This window comes from Rhinolophus sinicus, chromosome 4 (genome assembly GCF_057876585.1).
Source record: "Rhinolophus sinicus isolate RSI-liver-muscle chromosome 4, RSI-T2T, whole genome shotgun sequence".
NCBI lineage: Eukaryota > Metazoa > Chordata > Mammalia > Chiroptera > Rhinolophidae > Rhinolophus > Rhinolophus sinicus.
In genome coordinates this window covers 36,123,651-36,141,218 of record NC_142504.1, presented here as the reverse complement: position 1 = coordinate 36,141,218, position 17,568 = coordinate 36,123,651, and positions in this window count along the sequence as shown.

The window sequence follows — 17,568 nt, the reverse complement described above, 5'->3', positions numbered from 1 at the left end:
TAGGATTTATTAATTGGATCTCCAGGGTTTGGCTTTCAATAATTAAATTCCTTATAATTCAGTTTATGTATTATTATTTACTTGTATTCATCACCTGTTACCAGTGACTTCATAATGTGATTAGTTATTACTGTATCACCAGATGGAAAGAGAAAGGGTGATTAAATAGAATGCAAATTAGTTACCTTTGTTACTTGCAATATTCTAAAGAAAAGTTAATAAGTTGTAAGCTTATAAATAGGGTAAATGTGTATCCTACTTTATTACTATACAATTACAATGTAAGTAGGAGACCTACAATATTTGATCTTTGGAAACCTGCATAGTTAACACTTTTGTTCAACTGAACTTAAGATGTCAACATTAACAAGCGTGAAAACTTAGAAAATACTCCAGTGCTCACTCCACGAACTTGTGACAATAGAATTCTTATGTAAGTGAAAATGTGAAATTATTCTTTAGAGTCTATCCCTTTGTGATAAGCCTTATGTAGAAATTATTCTCCAACCTCAGGGTAAATATTAGACTCTTCACAGGCATATATTTAAATATTATATACATGTATATATTTAAATATTATATTTACTATCATAATATTTTACTTGAGAAAACGATTAAGCATTGCCTACTTAATACATTCCATATGAAGGGCTTGTAACATTTATTTTTCCTAATAAATTATTTGTGATAAAAACAATATAATTTTGTTTGAAAAACATTGTTATTTATGGGTATAATATAAAGATTAAGTTGGAAGTTAAGCAGGTATTTGCCACCAAACTTTTTAGAAATCACTCTAACTTGCAGAATTCTTGGTCCTTCAGGATAAGTAGCAAAAAGACCTTCATAAAGGATGATTCCATTAGCTCTCTGGGTTATGACAATGTTCAAGCGGTATGGGGCATAATACTTTTCTTCATGGATTTTAGCCATTGCTTCACAAACTATCGCTGGAGGCTCAAGGGGCTGTCCAAGAGAGTACTCAACCTCAGAGCAGTGGAGACCAGGTTCTTGTCTCCACTCAGGAAAGAATTCAAGAGCGAGACAGATGCAAGAAAGCACAGGAAGTTTACTGAAACAAAAGTACATACACACTCGAGAGGGAAGTGCAGGGGAAATCTGAGATTGAGTGCAGCTGAGAAAGTCCTGCCCCGGGGTATTTATACCTCCCAGGGGCTGAGATCGATGAAGTCCCTGATGTGGCTGTCAGTTTCCACCCAGAGATGGGGTCTTCAGTTTCCCACTTTTTCTTCCTTATTTGGTTCCTCCTGAACTGTCATGATGTCAGACACATGATGATAGTCGTAGTAACTGCAATGTAAATGAGATTATAATAACATTATATAATAATTAGCTAAAGGTCAGGTCCCGGTCAGGCAGATTAGCCTTGCTGGATGAAACTGGTTCTTGTTCTTCTCCAGCTGCAGGTGCTGGATACAGTCACTTGTTACTTGTTTAACCAGTGAGACACCTCACATTGTATCCTGGAGGGAGTGGTCATGTTCCTAGGCTACTTATCCTGTCTCAGAACTACCACCTATGAAGTAAGTCTTTATTACTTCAGGAAACACATATTTATCACAAGGATAGGAAAATATAAAATAATCTAATAAAAACCAATACAAAATAATCTAATGAAAATCTACATAAAATAATCTAATGAAAATATAAACACATTTCTTATAACTCACAGCAAGATACTATTCTTAAAATCTCTTTTGGTTTTTCAATCATGTATAATTTTGAGGGGTAAAAAAGGGGAGTTTTCTGGGTTCAAATGCTTGGCTTGGAATATCAAAAGATGTAGGCAAGCGGGTAATATTTAGATGACAAAGTAAGGATGTGTAATCATACAAATCTGGCTTTCCTTCCCCCAAAAGAAATAAAGTAGGTTAGTTGGCAGAATGAAGGTGAGCTGGAAGCTAAAGAGTAAGAATGAAAGATTATATTTTAAAATTTCAGAAATACCCTCATCACTACTTGCTCCCACTGCTTCTGTCTGTGACAAAACTATTTGTAATATCATGTTTCAGGAATGTGTAGAAAACAGAGCTACCTGTGTTGCACATCATGAAAGATCATAAATTCTGAAAAGTTATTTTCTAATAACACATAAAAACAAGAGTTAAACATGCAGCTATGTTCAGATTTGTAGGCTGATAGAGTAATCAAATTATTAGTGAATTTAAAAAGTAAGAAATGACTTATAGCTAATGACTTCCTGGGTGCAAGAACTCCAAGTTGGAGAGGAAACTGAAAATTACTTCTGGATAATTTCTGTGGTATACGTCAACTATAAATTCCGAAGTTTTCAATCCCTGTTTTCCAAAAGGGAGACTAACAGAAGAGATACATGCTGCCTATTCTCTAACAAGGGAATTGACAAGAGACAGTTATAATGCAAAGATGAAGTTTCCTCCCTTGAAACTTGTTTCTGGATGTTGCCTCCACATGTGGATTATGGGGTGTGGCAACATGGTAAACACTTTTAGAATAACTACATTGCTGTAAAATCTTTTGCTGTGCAGAAGCTTTTAAGTTTAACATTATCCCATTCATTTACTTCAGCTTTTACGTCCCTTGCCTTCGGAGTCAAATTCTTAAAATACTCTTTGAACCCAAAGTCCATAAGTTTAGTAGCTATGTTTTCTTCTATGCAGTTTATTGTTTCGGGTCTTATGCTGAAATCTATGTAACTTTACTAACAATTGTCACCCCAATAAACTTTATTTTTTTAAAAAACTATAAAGCTGTAAAATCACTACCAGCAATGACCCAGGACTTCAAGTCAGGGTGGAAGATAGAGCAATAATGATTGCCCCCCAAACCTTCTAATAACACACGCAGTTTTGTGTTTGAGGAAGGAGGGAATGGAAGAAAATCACACAACTAGAAAGAGAACCAAAGGGGAAAAAGAGGAAGAGAAAACTGTTCAAAAACAAGAAAATGGGAGTGTGACGCTGCGTTTAATGGCTGCCTCTGCTCCTCTGGTTTCAGGCACCCATCTCGTTCCTGGTCTCAAGAGTTCTAAACATGGTATATACAAGCACCAATGTGATATTGCCAGACAATTATTTCAGTAATTTATTAGGTCTGTAACAACTCCCATTTTCATTATCATCATATTACCTTCTACATTCACTGTTGCCAACTTGGAGTGCAAAATGCAGATGGCAAGCTCCTTTGAGAAATCACATTGTTTTGTTGCTTGATATTTCAAAATGAAGATGTATAATGAATTGTGCATAACATATAATTACAGCTTATTTACTGTATTTAGCACTGAATAGTCCATAACCAGATGCAAGCATCTGAAGAAGACCAGAGAGTCATGAACTAGGCATGTGTATCTATATGTGCAGATCTAAATTTACAAACCATAGGCATAAGCACTTTTGAATGGAAATGCTATTAGATATTTGACTACTGTGACAAAACAAACAAAAAAAACTCATCACGCTCATGAAAGTTTTCAAAGTTTTCATCAATCTGAATTTAGACAAGAATAAAGGATACAGAATTTTTAAGACCCTGCTGTTATGCTTATTTATTTTTCATTTGAAAAAGAGGGAGTAACAATGGTATATAGCCTCAGGGAACATATTTCTGAAAGGTGTTTACAAAGCATACATCAGCAAAAGAATTAACAAATTCTCGTTACATTGTAAAACATTAGAGGTTTATATTTTATTCAACTATTATTCAATATAAAACATTGTTCATAGTCAAAAGAAAAATCATCTTTAAGCGTCTTATCAGAATTTCTCATAATGCTATTTAGACTTACTGCCAGCATGGCTTCTTAAAATTGACTTACAAAGCAAATGTAAAATTCTAGGCTGTCTTTGAAACAGGGTTAAAAGTGATTTAGGTTTTATTTCAATAATGTATACCTCAAGGAAATGGGCTCCTGAGTCTTGCCATGCTTGAAAATAACTGAATTTGGGAACCGTCCCCTTACTTTCATCCACCTCGTGTTCATAAGAAAAAGAACAAATATCTAATTATTTGATGTTTGGGAAGAGTCTACAATGGAACCTTTAATTTTGTGGATATGTCATTTGAGCAAGTTATCTATATGTAAAGAAATTATTTAAATGAGGCTCAAAGTATTTGTATTGCAATATATCTACTCTAAAAAAATCTTTATATCCTTATTAAAAACTGTTTCCGTTGACCCCAACACACACACACACACACACACACACCCTTAACTCTTGATATTGTTAGTAAGTAATGGAAGAAATAGTTACAAAATATCCAATCCTTTATTTAGTTCCTTTTACTGGAAGAATTGCATAGGGATATACCAACCATTCAGGAAAACGTCCTTGTTGTCAAGGATCAATACAACGAATTGAACTGTATGGGTTGTGGCCTTAACTCACATTTCCCCTAAGTTTTAGCCCTTTGTATTTTTCACTTTGCATGCCTATTAGGGGTGTTTGTGAACACGCCAAACTTTAATATTACCTAAACAGAATTCTTGATATTTACCTTCCTACTCCCCTAATTTATTTTTCTTTGAGCCCCCCTCCCACTTGTTCAGTTCTTTCTTTATTTTCCTTTCTTTTTATTTATTTATTTATTGTGTAATTACAACCAGAGACATAATACAAAACATTATATGTCTGTATTTCCCAGTACACATGCATTAGAGTTTCTTCAGGGTCTATACCACAGCTGTCCAATAAAAGCTTTCTGTGATAATGGAACTGTTCTATAATCTGTGCTGTCAAATAAGGTAGCCACTAGCACTTTAAATATATCTAGTGAGATTAAGGAACTGAATGTTTAAATTTATTGATTTTAAATAAACATAAATAATTTAAATAGTCACAAGTGGCTAGTAGCTACTGTTTTGTGGAGGGCCAGTCTATTCCAAGAAATAAAATTGCTAGGTAATCATTTATACATATTTAAACATTAGGTAATGTTGAATTATTCTCCAGAATAGACTTCAGTGTTTGTATGCAATAACTATTATATGCAATTATCTGCTACCCCACATCCTTGTCTACATTTAGTATTATTAGTTTTCTACACTTTCTAGAGAATTCAATGGGTGCAAATTAATGTCTCATTAATTGTTCAATTTGTATTTCCCTGTGTAAATGTATATTTCTTTATGGTCTTAGCAAATATATTTTATCAAATTATACCTTTATTGGCTAGTCTTGTTTCCTTTTTGCAAATTACCTGCTTATTTTTCTATAGAAATATTTGCCAGTTTCTTATTGAAAGGCATGCTTATATTATACTATATTCTTCCAAGGAGCACTTAGGGACCTGTTAGTTTGAGTCCAGTCTTTAATATTTGAACTTGAATTCTCTAAATAGGTTTTAAAATTGTATGTTCATGTTCCACAGAAAACTAAAGATATGAACCTAGTTTCATAAATATATAAATAATTTGAGGCTAGTTGAGTCTTCTCAAACAACAATGATATATGTTCCAAATTAAGGTTTTCCATGTTCCTAAATAGCATTTTGAACATTTCTTCATATTTTGTTATAGTTAGTTATTTCACAGTATATATGTATATACATATATGTATACATACGTACGTGTATGTATATATATGTGTGTGTGTATATATATGCATATGTGTGTGTGTGTATATATATGCACGCGCGCACACACACACACACACACACACACACACACACACAGACGGTGACAAAAACATGCATACACATTTTAAGAAAGGAATAAACTATTAAAATTATAATACTCAATATATATCGGTAACAAAAGATGAATACAAGTTATGTGTATACATTTTTTGGCACCCTCATTTCATATATATATATATATATATATATATATATATTTTTTTTTTTTTTTTTTACATATATATGTATTTATATATATATATATTTATATATATATATATATATATAATTTATATAATAATAGCTGTTACTCTATATTTACTCTCTTTGTAAATATGCACATATTTACTATTATAGCTCATTCCTTTTTACTTACTATATTTTTAATTGATTATTTCTGCTGGATAGAATGATGTTCATTTTTGAAATATAGATCTTCAATTCAGCATACATGGTAAGTTACAGAATTGTGAACTAATAAAGGAATATTGTTTTAAGTCACTGAATTTATGACAATGTGTTATGCAGCAATAGAAAACTAATACAATTTACTTGTTTTTAATGTCAGTGTTAATATAACTAAAGCTCTACAATTAGGTAAGTTGTTTTCTTTATGGTCTTAGGAAATATAGTTTATAAAATTACGAAAGTTTTTTCTGTTTCTCATTTATGATTGCTTAAATTAAAAATCAGCATATAAATATGTTCAATATTTTTTCTGTAACTGTAATATAATCATATGGCATTTATTATTATGTAACTCTGGATATTAGTATTGTTCGATTTTCTAATACTGAATCTTCCTTGCATTTCTGGATCATAATTACTTGTTTTGTATTATTATTTTATATTAAACTAACAATTTGTACTCATCACTAATCTCTGCAATCTAGCTATGGTGCATATTTTCTCTTATATTTATATTCTGCAACATTATGAATCATCTTAAGGCAATGGACCGGGATGTTTAAACAGGTGGGCTAAGGTTAATATCCTATACAGAAGTTGTAACTATCTGCTTTCGAAAGGACATCCTAGCCCAAGGACCTGGAGGTCAATAAAAAGATGGTGAGATATTGTCCCAGGCAGGTTTCCCCAGGAAGTAGATTTGGAGAGAGTTGAGCATGCAGTGGTGCATCCACTAACACCTGTGGAAGGGAAGGGAAGAAAGCAGAACTGGGAGGTAGGAAAAGTGAAGCCACTGTGCAGTCCCAACCACAGTGTCAGCTTGGGGACTTCTGGAGTGAGAAAAGTCCTACAGAGCTGCCCTGAGCTGGCCTGAGATGACCAAGCTTTTACATACCCATGTTGTTTAGTCATTGCACATGGGTTACCCCAGGAAGGGGCATGACCTTGGTAGGGTGACTCACTGCAGTTGAGACAATCCCTGAGGGAGCTGACAGTGGAAAATTGTCTGCTGTCAGCACTCCCAGCAGCTGAGGCATCAGGTTCTTCCCTGAAGAACAAGTCGTGTTGCACCCACAGTACCCACCACGGATGTGTGTGAAGAGATAATGAAAAAACTTCTTCAGACTTGAATGGCCTGTTTTGACAGGGGCAACACTGATTTGGGCTGACTTACACGAGGTGCCCAGCTATTCCAGAACAATCGAGGATACATTAAAGGGGACCTTGCATATGACTGAGATATAAAAATATTATGCATTGCTTTGTACATCACAATCCTGAATTAATTAGTGGAGGTATTTGCAGAATGACTGTTAGATAGTTTTAATGTTTAGGTTTCTCTCTTGTCTAAAACCTGTTAGACCTATCATTGGCCAAAATTGCCTTGTATCCAATGAGAAGTAGGGCATGCCAACTCAGGATTATTTTTATTGTCGTTACACATGATGCAACCTTTACAAACCCCTTCAGAATGGAACGTCCATTTATAATACTTAATTCTAATGATAAAGACTCAAATCTTTTTTCTGCCTTAGAAAATTTCTTGGATGGTCAGTTTCTCACCTAGATTTGTCTTCCTAGAAGTTAAAATCCTCAACTTCATGGACAGGAAAACAATACTATTAATTCTTAACGAAAACTCACTGGGTATTAAATTAAGGGCAATACCTACAAGAAAAGCTGAAAGGAAAGCATGCCATCCCTTGTTCAAAATCTAAGAAAATATGTCACTTTCTTTCTCCTTTATGTTTTTCACTGTTAATGCTCATTACCTATTTTCCCCTTTGTTTTACACAGCTTGACACTTTCTCTTTACTGTAGGATTTATTTCTATTTGTGGAATTTTCTGATATGGAGAAAGCCTCTTTCTAGGCCTTCATCAGAATTCTTCTCTAAGACTATTGCAATGGATTAAAACCAGAGTTCGGAATCTCTGCTGGTGGGAATTAGCTGTCCATTTTTCACAGTGTGATCTGATATTAATAAAATAATTGCTAAACTTGAGTACCCTCCAGCTCACATCAAAAGCCTTCCAAGTGTAAATCCTCAGTACGGTTTTTCCATAGTATACTATATTTCTATAATACCTAGATAGTAACTAAATCCTGTGGCTACGTCTTTCTTCTATAATAACCAATTTCCAGTAGCAGGTGTTTTTCTTAGTTTGTTTTAATCTTATTTTTCTATGTTTATTCTTCATACCCTTCACTTCAGATTTCAATTTACTAATTATTATAATTTAACAGTCCTGTTTAAAATACTTAAAGTATATAGTTCCTAAAAATTCATTAAAAACATTTTTATTCCAAAAATATAAGCTTATACTTATGAAGATGAAAACATGGCCCTGCTCCCAATTTAAACCATCTGACTTCAGGGACATAATTACAAACAGAAACTGTGACTTAGGTCCAATTGCATGCTGTGTCTGAGCTGGGTGCCTCCTGTTTCTTCAAAGATGAATAGCCAGAATTGGAATTTAAACTGTCAGCTGAAAGAAACCTGGGGTATATTTGGTTACTGCTAGTTACAGAGTCGTATGGGAACACAGAGTCATATGGGACTCTAGCCTATGTCCCCAAGAATCTGATAACACTCTTCTCAATTACTTATCTCTGCACTTTATGAAAATACCCTATTACCAGAATGTGTTTCTGTTCAATATAAATAAGTGCAATTTTATTCTCCCACACTGCATATATGGGGTGGGATGTGGAGCCGGGAGGGAAATGGAGTAGAAAATGAAAACCTCTTGAAATTATATAGTAATTAGTTTCTCTATTTGAAAGCCTAAGTTTCATTAAACAGTAACGCTAACCGGCAGTAAACTGCCCCCCCTGGGAGAGAGGAAAAATGTCAAATTTCATTCTGGAAAGACTTTTGCAAAAACACAGACACAGTCAATTCAGTTTCATTCTGAAGATTTATTTCATTCCAGTCAAGCTACTCAAGATTAATTCAAATCTGTCTCCCAGATGCAATGAGTGTGATGAACTAGAACTTACTGTCATCTGATTTTGCAACAGCTCACCATCTCTAAATATTGTATGCAGATGGCAGAAACAATATTATCCAAAATCTTTGTTAAGGAAGCTTTCACTGAAGGAAACACATGCTGGTATAACATTGTATGTGTGTAGTGTGTATGTATGAGTGAGTGTGAGTATGTGTGTGTGTGTGTGTGTGTGTGTGTGTGTGTGTGTGTGTGTGTTTGGTTTTCCTTTTGGGTGATCTATTTATGTATCTACACATCTCCCTTTTATCACATAAATATGATAACATGGGAAAAATTATCTTAGCCTTTTGAAAAGGAAGATCTTAATGCTAAATGCTATGTGAAATGATTTCACTCACCACTACAGGAGAAGTGACGTGTTTGAAAAATGATATAGACACCATTTAAAACTACACTAAGGAGTTCCAGAATTAAATCAATGGACAATAACTGTTTATGGATCCATATCACAATATGCATGTTGCAATTAAAATAATAAATAATCATTTCATTCACTGTCTGTATTTGCCTCGTGAACTGATAAAGAGCCATTGAAGAATATATAATCAGAGAACCTAACACATACATACTTACAGGTATTGATAGTATTTCTAATTCCTTTCCACATGGACTTGTATAAAAATAGTTTAAACAAAGTCAATACTTCCCAAGGAAGATATACAGGTGGCAAACAAGTATAAAGAAAGATGTTCCACATCATATGACATCAGGGAAATGCCATTTAAAAAAACAAAGAGATACAACCACACACTTATTAGAATGGCCAAAATCCAGAACACTGACAACACCAAATGCTGACAAGGGTGGGGAGCAACAGGAACTCTCATTCATTGCTGGCGGGAATGTGAAATGGTAGAGCCACTTTGGATGAGAATATGGAAGTTTCTTGCAACACTCAACAGATCCTACAATTGTGTTAGTTGTTATTGACCCAAAGAAGTTAAAAATTCACGTACACATAAAAACTTGTGTGCAGATGTTTACAGTACCTTTATTCATAGTTCCCAAAACTTGGAAGCAACCAAGATTTCATTCAGTAGGTGAATAGGTAAATAATAGTGCATCCAGACAACAGAATATTATCCAGTGTTAAAAAGAAATGAGCTATTGAGACATGAAAACACGTGGAAGAACCTTAAATGCACATTACTAAGAGAAAGAAAGCCAATCTGAAAAGGCTACATACTGTAAGATTCCAACTGTAAGATATCCTGGAAAAACCAAAATTATGGAAACAGTAAAAAGATCAGTGCTTCCCAGAGGTTGTGAGGAAGAGGGATGAATAGGCACAGCAAAAAGGAATTTTAGGGCAGTGAAAATATACTGGATGATGCTATCATGAGGCTGTATGGCATTATGCATTTGTTCAAACCTATAGAAGGTACAACACCAACACTGAACCATAATGTAAACTACGACTTTGGATGATTATGATAGAGTGATGTAGGTTCATCCTTCATAAAAACGTACCATTCTGATGAGTGATGTTAATAATAAGGGGAGCTGCTACATGGGAAGGGACAGGGAGTATATGATAAATTTCTCTGTTTTCCTCTGCATTTTACTGTGAACCTAAAAATACTCTAAAAAAATAAAGCATTTTTTGCAAAAAAAAAAAAAGGGTCGATAGGCTTTCTTTGACAAGGCAGGTACACCTAGCTCTGCTACTTGAAGTTGATAAAGTATAAATTGGGAGCAAATACTAAAATCATGGAATAATATGATTTACATAATATTATAATAGATAATAATGTTAATGATAGCTAAAATATGTGCCTAGTAATCATTTGAGCTGACTCTCTTCTCTTGTCTCCCACGCACCCAATAACAACAAAACAAAAATTAGTGAGCTTTTATTAGTCTTATGCACTATACTAAATGAGTACCTGGTAGGTATACGTAGAGATATGCTTGAAAGTGAATGTGAACTAGTTCTGTTTTCGGGCTCCAGGACATCCCAACTAAAAAGTTAATACGCACTTGACCATTGAAAATTCTAAAATGTTAGTTAATTTCTTGTGACTCATTTGTACGGCAGCTACCTCTTTTCTACCCTGCGCTGCCAGGGGTGACATGTGTTGTATGTCCTGGTTCTCTTTAGAAAGGTTTGTCCACCCTCGGGATCAGTAACCCCGATTCAGGTGTTCTAGCCTCAGCTCTCTGATAAGCTCAAGAAAAAGTTATGATTCTTCAGATTATCTGGACTTTTCTTGTCGCAAATGAAGAAGAGACAGTTTTTTATAATTTTTCCACATCCTATGCAAAAGTGGAAATAAGCTCATAAATATTTGTTCATATTTGTAATAGTTACAAACATTGTTTTCAATAGATGTGTAATATTTAATGGCAACTACTTTCCATATTTTACTGTTCCACTATTGATGAATATTTTGGGTTCTTTTTTTCTCCCAGCATTTTTGTTTTTTTGTTTTTTTTTGTTTGTTTGTCTGTGTTTCCCAGTAAAAAAGAATACTGCAGTAAGCACATTTATGTGCACAACTTATTTTTTTTATTCTGGATTATTTCCTTAGGACAGGTTCACAAATACAAAATTATCTGGTTATACAAACTGCGGAATGATGGGTCTGAATCAAGTTCTGCTTGATTCAAGTAATGCTTGTATTACTTTCAGGTAGTTAGTTAGTTGATTAAACCCTCCAAGCATTTTTTGAAAAACATTTTCATTTTTGCAAAATAGGAATAATTATAGCATCTTTCTTATAAAGTTCCTGTGATAGTAAATGAGGTAACACACATGCAGTGCCTGGGAGTGAATTATCATAGGATAAGCATGCAGTTATTGTTAGTTATTGCAAAACAACTGTGAACAACTTTTTACAGATTTTTACAAATGCCTTTCCAAAATGATTATAGCAATTCATGTTGCACTAATAATACATAACAATAAAGTCCTGTCTTTTTAAACATTTGATTTTTTTATTTTATCCAGGAAACATAGTTCTCATCTATACTATGTTTCATAATCAAATATGTAGTATGATATAGTCAAAATGCCATGTCTGTGTATGAGGACAAGTAGACGGGTTCAAATCCTGGTTTTGCATTTGCTACTACTATGGAACTGGATATTTTTCTTAACTTCTCTGATTTTCATGTGCCTCATTCTTAACATAAGAATAATAATTATTTCTAGTTATTGCAAGGATCAGAAATGACATAGGCAAATAACTTAGGACATATGACATATTTAAAATGAGGTTCTCATCCTTAGGCACATAGTATTAGAATAACCTAGAGATCTGATGTCCAGCTACATCCCAAACTGATCTCATTAGAATCTCTGGGGGTAGAACCTAAGTATCAATATTTTTTTGCAGCTCTCTAGGTGATGTAAATAACCAAGGTTGTCAACTCTTGAGTATTACATCCTTATCCATGTTATATGGCTTAATAAAGACTGAAATGCATGGATAGCTTTACAATTTAAAAATCATTTTCATAACCATAATTTTATTTGATTACTACAAAAGTTTTCAAGCATTTTTATTAAAAATTCCATACATTTTTTAAAAAGTGAGTGGAGTCTGAGCTATGATGGTTAACAATATGGGCAAAATCTGTCTCAGGTTTAGCGTATTGCATATGTTCGTTTGTACAATTGTCACTGAATTTGTTTGCCAATCTTCTGATAAATTTCTATGGTGTGTGAAAACACCTCTAGCACAAATTCTTCATACCAAAGTCAGTCAAATCCTTTCACAAAATCTTTAAACGTGATACTCAGCATTTTCTTTTGCTTCCTAGTCAGTGACTTTATCTTATACCAACAAAATATCAGCAAGTTGCAAAGAATCCAGTTTCATCTGTAAAACCTTCCCTTTCTTTGCTTATGCACACCAGAAACCTAGGTCTGCAGACATTAAGAACATTTTATAATCTTTCAAAGAGGAAACTAACAATGGGATTTCAGAAAAAAGCAACCTTCATATGGAATCCAAGAGAAAAATCTCTTCATTTCCTGTTGATGAATGAAGAGATGCCTTTCTAGTTTCTGCCTTAATCGAGGGACCAGACTTACAGGCACTTTGACATAATTCCAAAATCAAGGAAATGTTTTCTTTGCACAAGTGAATAAATTAAGTCTATTTTTTCCTCTAAGCTACTATGTGTTATTCTATGCACCATTAAAGTAGCCAAAAGGAAGGATTTTTGTAAAACAGTGTCATACGCCATTCTCCTAAAGCTTTCATGTGCTTTTCCTGGCCCATCCATATAGGGCTCCTTGATTTATTAGACTTGTTCATATTGTCCTGTAAGTTTCTACAGCTCGGTTGTAAAACGTATTTTGTATGATAACATCTTTTAAATTAAAAAATGTCTCTTTCTGGACTGCTTAAAAAATGCATGTTTGGGGCTCTTTCAAAGTTATATGGCAGTCCAATATACTTGTTAAAATAAGAATATTGGTGACATACTAGTATACCTTGCAAGGAAAGCAATATATCTTTAAAAGAAACAATATACCTTTAATAGACTAGAACACATAAACACTACTAGCCATTTATTAGCATCTATAATGTAAAACCTTTAGCTGCATTTCGCCAATAGGTCTGACTATTTTGATTGGTCCCCATCATTCCTATCCCTAAGTGTCCTTCTATCTTACCTCTAGATATGATAATTTTTTGAAAATTACCACATAAAATTGTGCTGCCGATTTAGTTTCTTTTACATCTTAACCTAATAGTGATATATTGAAAATTAAGACTCTGTACTCTGTAGTAGGTATTTTAATTATACTTTTATAAACCTGAGTGAAATATAATTAAAATGCATTTATTAGAGAGCTACAATATGAAAAATCTATTACGTTAAGCAACACAGAATAGAAAATGCAACTGACTTCTTAAGACAACCAGGAATTCTTCTATAAAACCAAGAAAATTAATTTACATGCTGGGTAGATTTATTAGCAGTTATTCATATCCTAGATTAAGAAGTTGGAAGAAGTAAATGTTTATAAGATGACAGTATTACTAAATATACAATGTTTCCACTTCCCACCCCTAGAATTGTTTCTACCTACTGTTCACTTAAGGACAATCTGGCTGCTTGTTTGATTTAATCCAATATTTTGTTTTCACTCAATCTGTATCTCAAACATACCTGGGGCGTATTGGCTCTGATGTTTCATGCTGGCACATCATAGTAGGATTATTGCTGTAGACTTAAGGGAAAAAGGACCAACACAGAATAAAAGATGGTGCTCCATGACATATTACTTCCAAAAACATGAATTTTCCTTTAGCAGGAACAGAAAATACTTCTTGTTATTATAGCTAAATGCTCCTCGATTAAAACAAGAACTTAGCCTGCATTCCACGCCAACTGCAGTTGGTCATCTAAGCTGCATCTACACAAAGCAATTATTATTTTAATACTAGTACAAGTAGAAAGATTGGTTTATTTCTCTTTCTCTTTCATTCTGTCACTGAAAATCCAAAGAAGGATTAATCGTCCAGAGCAAAAGTAATCTTAATAAGTCAGATGGTCTTGATTAAAACACAATTTTGATGAAATGTTTAGTATGATTCAATAGTGTTAGAAGCTAAAGTGTATATATAGTTGTGTTTTACTTACTAAAACAGTATAACAATTATTTGATGCAAAAATTTGATTAAATATTTTCAATTTGGGAATAAAGGAAGATGAAGCTATTTCTATGCTCAAAATAGGTGAAATCGTGAGGTTAGGTTGCTCAAGAGAAACACCAGTTGTTTATCAGGATTATAACCTCTAAATCTTAGCTGCATAAATATATTAATCAAATAGGCAGGCTGCCTGTATTCTTTTTTAGCATAGATATCATAGTTTACATTTGACACTTTCCAGTTAGTATCAAGCAAAATATTGCTGGTCAGAAGTCTCTAGGAATAATTGAATTTCATTTTTTTATTTTCCTTTCTAATATCTGACAATTTGCTGTACCAGCTTTCCTCCGGAAGTCTCCTCATTACCTCTGGATGTCTGCCCCAAGGAACATGGAGTGACTAATTCACAGTTTTCTTTCAGTAAATTTCCATGCTCTGATATTTTTCAGAAAAAGCAATGTTATGTATGTGATTTAGTCAGTGATGGTAACAGTGTGCAAACTGGTCACTTTGTAGTCCGAATACTAGCATGGGCTCCAAAATAGATCTATAATCTCAATGAATACTTACTTGACATATTAGGAGAGTCTGATCATCTAAGAGCTAAAAGCCAATGTGTAAGATCTCAGGAGTGAGTTGATTATCCCCAGGGACTCCACAGGACATTTTCTCTTCCCTCCAGAGATTTGCAGGAGAAGAAAGAGTATTATTTGTAAAAACTATCAGTTTGTCTTCTATCAAGGTCATGAGGATTTCAGCAATAAATGCACAAAATGGATGTACTGCGTTCTTAACATTTTCATGTGCTAGAGACAGACATAATTTATTTGGCGATAGTAGCGAGCTCTCACAGACAGGGCAGAAGTACTTTAAATAAGATTGAATCCACGCTCTGCACAATTAAGCCGTATTGTCCACCCAGCGAAGATGCTTTATAGCATCTCATATTTTCATAAGAGCCTGACTGTTTGGTAAATTTAAATGCAAGGTTTAATGGGTGCAATATTGACTGACGGGGCTAATGAGATGTTAAGCAAAGAAATAAAGAAAGAAAAAGAAAGAAGGAAAGGAAGCAGAGGAATGAAGGGAGGAAGGAAGGAAGGAAGGAAGGAAGGAAGGAAGGAAGGAAGGAAGGAAGGAAGGAAGGAAGGAAGGAAGGGGGGAGGGAGGGAGGGAGGGAGGGAGGGAGGGAGGGAGGGAGGGAGGGAGGAAAGGAAGGAAGGAAGGAAGGAAGGAAGAAAGGCTTATTTAAAACAAATCACAATTACACTAAGACATAGAGGCTACCTAGCGGTTTAGACTAATCCAAAACTGTGCTTTGAATTTAAAATGGGGGAAAGTCTCTAAGATATGCACAGTAAATACATCCCATGGCTACTGGGATATAATATTGCAGTAGCTTTGCTATAGCTTTAAATTCAAAATGCACAGTATTAAGTTTTTAATTTATTGTTCCAATAGAATGTTAGCAAAAAACAAATTGAAAACATCCAGCAGCAGTGGCTGGAATTACTAACATGAACCAAATTTGAAAACCCCAAGGTACAATATAACATAACCTAACATTTTAATATTATGATTAAAGGCTTCTTAAAATAAATAAATAAATACAAAATAAACCAAAAGAAAAAAACCGCCAACACTTTCTGTTGGAGATGTATTCTTCAAATTAAAGCACAGAAGGAAGAAAGGAAAATATTTTTTTGAGTGCCTGCTATATGTCATGGCACATTCTGTAGTTTATCTCCTTTAAATATCAAAGTAGGAATTAACATCCCCAGTTAATAAAAACTGAGATTCAGAGGAGTTGCCTGACGTAGCCACTAAGTGAGGGAAGTGGGGTATAGCCTATGAACTTGTTTTTCCCAAGTATACTGAATTAGTATGAATGGAACTGCCGTCTATCTAGTCAGCAAACTATGGTTGAACCTAAATATGTTAATTCATACAAAGTGCTTAGGGCAACACCTAAGTGAGCTCTCTTATGATGGTGAGCATCATCATATTAAAATTATACTTTGCATCCAAGTGGTGCTATGCTTCTCTCCATATTAGCTCCCTAACATTTCGCCTAGCAGTTCCTGTCTTCATCTCTCCATTGCAAAAGCCTAATTCAAGCTTATGTCAACCTTTGACTTGATTATAATAACAATGTCCAAATGTTTTCTCACCTCTAGTTTCACCACCTCTTCCTAAAGCCATTTCCATTCTTCATGTTACTGTCACTGTGATTTTTCTAAAATGAAGTTTATGTTATAGCCCACTGCTTAAGACTTCCTTAATGGTTCCCAACAGGAAAGTATAGATCCTTTCATGGCACAAGTGGTCTTACACAATCTGCCCTATCATTTCCTATTATACATTTTCTCTCACCACTACCATATCCCACGAGAAAAATTAAAATTCTCACGTGGTATAAATGGTTCTGTGCTATCTGGCAATCTGCCTGACATTTACCTATTGAATAGTATCTCTCACCATTCCCATTCATTTCATATTCTAGGACCCTGTGGTCCAATTTTCAGTTCTACAAATCTTCTATAATGTTTAGTGGTTTCATGCCTCACACTGATCCCTTTGCCGGGAGAAAAAAGATCTATCTATTATCTATCTATCTATCTATCTATCTATCTATCTATCTATCTATCTAATAGTTTATTTCCCTGGTAGTACACTTTTTTCAAGTTTCATTATATACTTCACATTCACATCATTGGTGAAGTTTGTTTTTTATTTCTTCTTCTGTCCTCTTGTAGAACTAACTAATCTATTGTCTGTGCCCCCCTCTAAACCCCTGGCATAGTTGTATTAAAAACTTAGTTATTCAAATTTATATATGGACACATGTACATACATACATTGGATTATAGAAGTTTGTGATACCAGAGATATTTGTTTCAACAGAACCTAGCATGT